Here is a 9,027-nt window from a genome sequence, read left to right as displayed (position 1 = left end):
CAGTAAGTTGAGGAGGAATGTTAAAATCAGAGGAGGTTTGGGGTGTTACACATCGGGGGTTACTTGCCTTCTTTTTATATTGAATGATCCTGCATAGGTTGGGAATTGTGGGCATACAATGTGCTATATGTGTAGGAATGTTTTGTGATACCTTCCTCAAAACTGAGCCACCGGGTTCATACGACGTGCTACATGTGTAGGAATGTTTTGTGATACCTCCCTCAAAACTGAGCCACAGGGTTCATTGAAGGTGGATGCCAGGGCTTTCATTTCATTTATATTTTCTCTTACCTCTATCGCCATTGCAGAGAGAGAGTGGTTTTGCTTGGTGGTCCTTTCAACAGTGTCACCAAGAGTAACAGCTCTGCCTGTGCAATGGGATGAGTAATAATGCACACACCTCCAATGACACCTGGGCTCAGTAAATCTCTCTCCTTAACAAACATAGCAACTGTAACTTAAAATTCTACTTCCCCCACTTGATTGCAAGTAGTTAGCTTGTTTTCTTGCTACCATTCTCTGTAGAAAGAAGAAAAAGAGAAAAACAATGTTTTAGTGATTTTATATGTGCTTGCTTTTACATTTTTTTTGCCAGCAAGTGAAAAGTTGGTGTACATTTATTATTTTACAGCTTTTTTAACAAAATTGTACCAGGTTTTAATTGCATTAGCCAGATAATGTTATTTTGGAATTGTTAGCTGCTTTGATACCATTGATTTAAAAAAGTTTAATTTTGGATAGACTTGACAGAATGAAAAAGGTTACCTTTTTAGGTTTTTGTTGTGTGATTAGAAAGTTCTTGTGTAGATGCTGTTTTTTCTCAAATTTTTCTATCAGTTGTTCTTTATGTTATGTTTGGAGCTTTCGTTCTTTCGTTCTGAAAAAAGTGAAGTATTGTTTTGAGTTTTTTGCTTGGAAAAGTTTTAGTTTTGCAAATTGCCTGCAAAGAAATAGATTAGTGCTTATGTACTTGAAAAAAGTTATTTTCCTTTTGTTTGCGAGGCTCATTTTTTAATGCAATGATACATTAAAAAAATGCTTCTTTACTTGAAACCTGTAAAAAACATATCGTGGTTTGGATCATTTTTACATCGTATAATTTGTGTTGAAGGGCTTATTTGGATTATTGTGGTTGTGCATGTGTTTCTCTACTCTTGTTGGTTTATATGATTTTATCTGTAGAGAATTGTAAAGAAAAAAACTGTTTGATTGCATGCTTGACAAAGAACAGAAATGAAAATGTGAAATATACAGTTTTCATTTTTTTTTTTCACAACCAAGTTTATTGAGCGTAAAAGTATCAAGGATGTGGCATCTTCACACACCAAGATCACCACAACAGTATCAATGTAGAGGTAACATACATAAGATTCACAAAGCTAGTGTCAATGAAGCTCAGCTTTAAAAATGCCCTAACAACCCTCCCCAACCCCAACTACACCCCAACCCGTACCCACCAACCCCCCCCCCACCACACATGTACAGAGGCAACACAAAAACGATTCACATAGAGGATGCAGGTGTAATGCAACCAGGGTCGTGCCATTCGGGCCAGAAAAGTCACTGCGATCAAATGTCCTCCTCCTGCTCCGCCGGGGGTTCCAAGGTCAGGTCACGGTAGTCGGCCCACCGCCTCCAGATCTTGTAGTGTTTGCGTGGGCAGCCCCGCGCCTCAAAGATTGGTTTCTCAAGACCCATAAAGTAGTCCAGCCCAGCCTTCCACGCAGACAGGGGGGGGGGCCCTCACAGATTTCCAGGCCCGAGCTAGGTCGCGCTTAGCAACCACCAGGCCCAGGAGCAGCAAGTGGCGCTTGTATATGTTGCCCCCAACCCCTTCCATAATGTGCAGCAGGCCGAGCCTGTGAGTTCGAGGAAGATCCCAGCCCAGGACCTCAGCCAGGCAACTCCATACGCCCCTCCAGAATCCAGCCAGGCGACCACATGACCACACCGTATGTATTAGGGAGCCAGGCACTTCCCCACAGCGCAGGCACTCCGATGACGCAATCAACCCAGCCTTCCACAGTCGTTCACGTGTGTAGTAGGCACGATGCAGGTATTTGAATTGTATCAGGCGAAGCCGGACCGCAATTGCGGTGCCGCGCGGGGACTCCAGCGCCTCCCTCCAGTCGTCCTCATCCAAGGCGCCCACGTCTACCTCCCATGCGTCCCGAAGGGAGCGAAGAGTGGACGAGCAGTGAATAACAAGGGACCGATAAATCCCAGAGACCTTCTTGTCTCCCATGTCTCCCATAAACACTTTCGCCTCAATTGGGTTGAACTCCGGCAGGGAGTCGAGGCCGGCAATGCTTGGGGCGAGGGCATGCCTCAGCTGGAGGTAACGGAAGAACTGGGACTGGGGCATCTGGAACTCTACTCGGAGTTCCTCAAAGGATTTGAGGGTGGCGCCTGACATGACCTGGCCCAGTTGTGTAATTCCAATAGCCTCCCAACCCTCGAACCCGGCTAGGGCCGCCAGTTCTGGGAGCAGACCGTTGTGCCACAGCGGCGTTTCGGCCGTTAATTTGCCCCACCAACCCATGCGGCGCAAAGACTGCCGCCACACTGCAAAGACCACTTTTGTTACTGACGGCAGCCCGCGGCGTATACGGGCCGAGTAGAGAACGGTGTGGAGCGTATGGTCACCCATCAGATGCCTCTCCAGGGCATAGGCCGGGTCACTCCTGTCCCCGTACCACCATTCATTGAGGACAAGAAGATGTGACGCCTGGTAGTAGGAGAGGAGGTCGGATGTGGCCAGGCCACCACAGTAAGTGGACAGAAAGCATGTCCTCAGGGCCACCCTGGCTGCACCGCCATCCCACAGGAAGCGGCTCAGCACAGAGTTCACCTGACGGAACCACTCCATGCCAATGGGGTGCGGGAAATGCTGGAGTTGGTACAGCAGTCTCGGCAGCGCCACCATCTTAAAAATGGCCGACCTCCCAAAGATCGTAAGGGGCATTCTGGACCACGTCTTGACATCAGCCTGAACCCGTTCCCACACCGGCAAGACACTGCGCGTCCAGACCATGGCTCGCGAAGTCGAGAGGAAAACACCCAAATATCTCAGGCCGTCCGTCGCCACGCGCAGGTCGGCGGCCCAAGGGTCGGTAACCGTTCCGCCACGTAGAACCCACAGGGTCGACTTAGACAAGTTAAGGCGGAGCCCTGAGACTTCGCCAAACCCCCGCATGATCTCCAATACCCGGGGGCCCGAGCGCCGCAGGTCGGTAAGGAACAGGAGGACGTCGTCTGCGTAAAGCGCAATCCTATCCGTTAGGGTATCGTTCCAGACAAAGCCACGCAGATGGGCATCCAATCGTATCCGCGACGCCAGGGGCTCCATGGCCAGGGCGAATAGATAGGGGGACAGTGGGCAGCCCTGCCGAGTACCACGGCCTATCCGGAAACGTCCCGAGACCGCACCGGCTACCCGGACCGACGCCGTAACATTAGTATACAGGAGACGGATATAGGACAAGAAGACAGGCCCTAGATTGAGGCGGGCCAACAAGGTGAACAAATATGCCTAACTCACCGAGTCAAAGGCCCGGTCCATGTCCGCGAGGAGCAGTGCGGCCCGTTCATCTCTAGCCCCCATGGCGTCGATCGCTGCCTGCGCCCGCCGGATATTATGCCTGGTGGCCCTGTGCGGCATGAACCCGGCCTGGTCAGGGTGGACCAGGTCGGCGATGTGGGGCAGGAGGCGATTCGCCAGGGCTTTCGCCAAGATCTTGGCCTCGATGTTGATGAGGGAGATTGGCCTGTAAGAGTCGTGTCGGTCCGGCGCCCTGCCAGGCTTCAAAAAGACCACAATCTCGGCATGGCGCCAGTCAGGTGGCAACTCGCCTCTAGACCGCGCCGCCTCCAGGGCGCTGCGAAAGTGGGGTCCCAGCTGGACATGGAACTTTTTATAGAATTCGGCGGGATAGCCGCTCGGGCCGGGCGCTTTCCCAGTATTCAATTGGCCAAGGGCCTCCCCAAGTTCCTCGGACGTTAGCGGGGCCTCCAAGGCCGTTCTAGTCTCCTCCGGAACTGCCTGCGGGAGCAGGTCGTCCAAGTAAGAGGCAATCTCGCCCTCCATCAATGGGTCACGAGGAGCGTATTGTGCCTCGTAATAGCGGGCGAAGCTAGCCGCCAACCGATCCGGGTCGGTCATAACCGAGCCATCCTCCGCCGTAATGCCGGGTAGCTCAAGGGGCTGGAAGGTCGCCTGGCAAAGCCTATGTAGCATGGTGCAGGACTTATCACCCCATTGATACACCCTGCTACGCGTGGCAAGCCACGCCTGCCGGGCCTCCTCATAGAGGACCGAGGAATATGTCTGCTGGGCCTGCAGGAGCTGTCGCACGACGCCATCGTCACCCCCGAGTCGACTACGCTGCTCCAGCTCCTCCACGCGGGCCGCGGCAGTCACAATGGCCTCCCGGTGTTCCCGCCGAGCGGCTGCACACCAAGCTATATCAATGCCCCGGATCGTGGGCTTCAGCGCCTCCCACACAACAATGGCATCGACATCCCCAACCAAGTTCTCGCGCCAGAAATGGTCGATCTCTTTGCGTAAGTGTGCCACATACTCCGGCCGCTGCAACTGCCAGGCGGACATCCGCCAACGAAAGGGTTGTCGTTTAGACAGGAGGGTCACGGTGGCTAGAACAGGGGAATGATCCGAGAGGCCTCTGGGGAGTATCGTGGCGTCCCTGACACGGTTCAGATAGGCACCCGGTACAAACAAATAATCGAGTCTCGAGAATGACCCATGTACCGCCGATACATACGTGAAGGCCTGCACTGCGGGATGAAAATGCCGCCACACATCGATCCAGCCCAGACTACGCACAGTCGCACACAACCGGGTGGGGGCAGCCGCGGGGGGGGGGGGTCAGACACTCCACACGCTCGCCTCAGGCGGTCCAGGCCCACATCCATGACTGCATTCCAATCACCCCCCACCACAGTCAGGACCTCCGGGATTTCGTCCCACAGCGCAAACAGCCGCTCAGATAGTGCCCATTGCAAGGGGGGAGGGGCGTAAACACTGCCAAAGACCACCGGCTCGGAGCCCAGTAGGCCCTTAACAAAGGCAAACCTTCCCTGAGGGTCAATCCATTGCTTCTCATGAACATAGGCCACCCTACGATGTATCAAAATGGCCACCCCCCGTGATCCCCTCGTAAAGCCAGCATGATAGACTTGGTGGTAACCGAACCTCTGGAGGCTAAGGGCCTTAGAGCCCAGCATGTGAGTTTCCTGAAGCAGGAGTACATCCACCATCTCCCTCTTCCCCCATCGCAGCACAGCCCCACGCTTGATCTTATCTAGGATACCCCGCACATTCCATGTTACCACCCGCAGGGTCTTCGAAGGAGACAGAAGCGCAGCATCAGCCATTGTCAATATACAGTCCAAAATCCGGCCCTCCCTCCCACCCAGGTGCAACCCGCAACCCGACAAGAACTACAGCCTCAGACATGTGTGGACCCACCCCCCCAGCCCGCAAACTCAGCGCCCCCAACCCCACCCAGAACCCCCCCAACAAGTACAACACTAGAACACCCTTCCAAACCCCACACCCACCACCCCAATACCTCAGAAAACAGTGAAGTATCTGTCGCGGTGTGGAGAGACCCGGGCCCATAACAGAGGACCCAGGGCCCGCCACACCAATGGATCCCCACAACCCCACAATGACACACACACACCACCCCCCCAACAACACTCACATCTGTGAGGGTCTGAGGCCCACGTATGGTACCCTCCGAACCCCACTGCGCCCCCATGACAATGACTAAAGTCTGCACACGGGAGCCGACTGGCACATCAAGGACAAAATGAAACAGTCTCACCAGCCTAAGCAGAGCAATTCAGTATGCAGCATACAAAGTGCATGTAGGCCCAGCAGTGTTCAGCTGCCCGCATCGGAGAGTTCCGAGTCCTTGGCACCACCCGATTGCGATGCACTGGCGGAGGCCGATCTTTTCTTGGAACGAGACCCCCGATGGCGGCCCCTCCTGGGCGGGCGATCCGTCCGCTCCGGCGACGATCTCTGAGACCCGCCCGGGTCTAGCCCCGGTTGGGCATGGGGCCGAAGTCGCACCGCCTCGTCGGTCCAGCGAAACACCTCCTCCGGCGACTCGAAGAAGTGGGTCCGAGACTGATAGATTACTCGCAGGCGAGCCGGATACAGGAGCGAGTATTGGAGCTTGAGGCCCCGAAGTTTAGCCTTAGCGTCCATGAAGGATTGCCTTTTCTGCTGCACCATTTTCGTGTAATCCGGGAAAATCATGATGGTATGATTCTCGAAGGCGAGGGAGCCCTTGTTCCTCGCCTCCCGGAGGATAACATCCCGGTCGTGGTAGTTCAGTAGGCGAGCAATAACTGGCCGTGGGCGCTCACCCTCCGGTGGCCGCTGGGTCAGAGCCCTGTGGGCCCTCTCAATGACGAAGCACGTAGACAGTGCCCCTTCGGGGAGCCAGCTCTCCAGCCACCCGGTCAGGAACCGCTCCATGTTGTCCTTCTCGCACCGCTCCGGAAAACCAATGAAGCGGAGGTTGTTGCGCCGCGCGCGCCCTTCTGCATCTTCCACGCGGGCTGCCAGTGTCTTTTGGATGCTTTCCACCTCCGCCAGTCGCTTCTTCAGACCACTAACGTCCGCCTCTGTCTCCGTGATACGGGTCTCGGCCCCAGCGATCCTCTCCACCGCGCTGCGAAGGTCCTGGCGCAGGAGCGCGACATCCGCCCCAACCGCTCCAATCTTGGCATCAAGTGCGTCTCGGGACTGGGTGATGGCCGTTAGGATAGCTGCAGTGTCCGGCCCGGGGCCGCCGCTACCACCGGCCGCCCCGGCGCCACCACTCGGCCCGGTGAATTTATCGATGGGGCCATGTTTAGGCGGGCCACCTCCCTTGTCCCTGGTCATGATAAGCGTTGGGCAAGGCGGGCACCACCCCCGAACCTTCGGGCACTGCCACCAATCTTGAGCGGGACGGCCCGGATGAGGCCCCAGGGAGGGACGGATGCGGGCCGGCTGCCGCGATCGGATGTCGCGGAAATCAAGGTCCCGGCGTCACCCCGGTAGGACAGGCCGCATCCACACTCGACCCCACAGGCCGCTGTCCAGGGCACAATTGGAAGAGTCCGCGGGTCCGCCGTCAGTGGGCAGGCGTATCTAGTGGGCCAAGCCAGGAGAGGCGGATCAGCTGCCCCACCGGCCACTAATCTATCCTCGGCCGCCTCGGGGCATAAGGAGCCCCGGCCCCGGTCTCCAGACCGCCGTGGGACCACGCCTCACCGCCACCGCTTGTTGGTCTTCCAGAGGGTGAGTCGAGGGGTAAAAGTTGTTGGCGCCGGCCCGACCTCCAGGTGGTCGCAGACAAAGAGATAGGCCAGGGGCGGCGTAGCGGACGTCTCCCGCACCCGCCAGGTCGCAGCCGCCACCCGGCGTCACGAAACTCGAGGTCCCCGGTCTCCGGCCGGCCACCAGGCCGCACGCCGCCGCCGCCTCCCTCCGACCGCCGGAAGGTAGGAAATGACAGGATCAGCACACCAAAGTAGACCGGAGGCTCCCTCGAATCAAAAGCAATCACGGGGCACCGACAGTGGGCTCGGAGGTCAGGATAAATGTTCAAATTAGGTCCGGGCCGGCGGGAGCTCTACAAGGCTGCGACCGCCATCTTCGCCCGCGAAGCCACGCCCCCTACAGTTTTCATTTTTAAAATTTAAATGTAAGAACATTCAATTTGCCCCCACGTCCATCCAGCACTTTCCCTGAGGCAAACATCTGCTTGAGTAGGAATAGTAAATGTGCCCCCACCACCAGTCAGCACATTCCCTACGGAAAGCACCTGTTGAAGGAGGAATAGTAAGGTTTGCCCCACCACCATCCAGTACTTTCCTTGAGAAGACAAGCACCTGTCTGAGTAGGAATAATAAATTTGCCCCCACCACCATCCAGCACTTTCCCTGCGGCAAGCACCTGTTGGAGTAGGAATAGTAAATTTGCCCCCACCACCAGCTAGCATTTTCACTGAGGCAAGCACCTGTTGGAGTATGAATAGGAAATTTGCCCCCACCCCCTGCCAACACTTTCCCTGAGGTAAGCACCTGTTGGAGTAGGAATAGTACATTTGCCCCCACCACCATCCAGCACGTTCCCTAAGTCAAGCAAATGTTGGAGTAGGAATAGTAAATTTGCTCCCAGCACTACCCAGCACTTTCCCTGAGGCAAGCACCTGTCGGAGTAGGAATAGTAAATATGCTCCACCACCATCCAGTACTTTACATGAGCATGTTCCCTGAGGCGAAGTCATGAAGCTGGAAGAATAGTTTTTTAAAAATATATCACTTATCAGTGCCTGCTAATATATTATTTCTGACATTAATAAAGTTTTGTTCGTTGTTCAGATAATTTTTCACTGTTCACTTACATTTGATTCTGTAAAGGTTTGTTTGTTCTTGGTAGGTATTTGGTGTTGCTGTATGTCCAACCTCTGTTAATATCAAATGGAAAATTTGAATTTTTTTTTTGTTAATAGCTTTTTTTTTTAAGTACGAAAAACATTTAGTGCTTTTATTAATTTATTTTTCGATGGAAAGATAATTTTAAGAATATCTGCTGTATATTTGGGGCTGTTTTTCATATTCAGTAAATGCTGTAAATAAGTGAAAAATATATTATAAGTACTTGAGAATAAGGTGAAATTATTTGGAAGCTGTTTTTTTTTAAATGTACACTTACTTTGGTCTGTAGATGGCAGTGTTCAACTGGTAAATCAGCAAAATCCACCTCCTACTCTTGCTATGTGTGTGTGGTCACTATGGAAGTCAGTTAACCACTGAGCACAACATTGTGGACGGCTTCTTTTATACTTTTTTCGGGGCTAAATGAGAATTTAAAAGAAAATATGTTTTGGAAACAGTTTTTGGTTTGCGTGATTCATACGATGACTGAATATATACATTTAGGGGGTCATTAGGATAGCGGGCGGAAAACCACCCCGACCGCCAGGGATGTGGAAACCAACC

General features: G+C 53.7%; 1 long non-coding RNA gene across 1 annotated transcript in view; it reads right to left on the bottom strand.

Moving 5' to 3' along the window:
- Positions 1–792: 792 nt before the first annotated feature.
- LOC144771826 (uncharacterized) overlaps positions 793–9,027 on the bottom strand; it is a 207,752-nt gene continuing 199,517 nt past the window's right edge. Inside the window, exon 4 of the long non-coding RNA XR_013599495.1 lies at positions 793–877. This is a non-coding gene — a long non-coding RNA (uncharacterized LOC144771826). The remainder of the gene's footprint in view (positions 878–9,027) is intronic.

The sequence above is a fragment of the Lissotriton helveticus genome, chromosome 8, assembly GCF_964261635.1.
Source record: "Lissotriton helveticus chromosome 8, aLisHel1.1, whole genome shotgun sequence".
Lineage (NCBI taxonomy): Eukaryota > Metazoa > Chordata > Amphibia > Caudata > Salamandridae > Lissotriton > Lissotriton helveticus.
The sequence above is the reverse complement of the archived record's forward strand: the minus strand, read 5'-3'. Positions and strand labels throughout refer to the sequence as shown.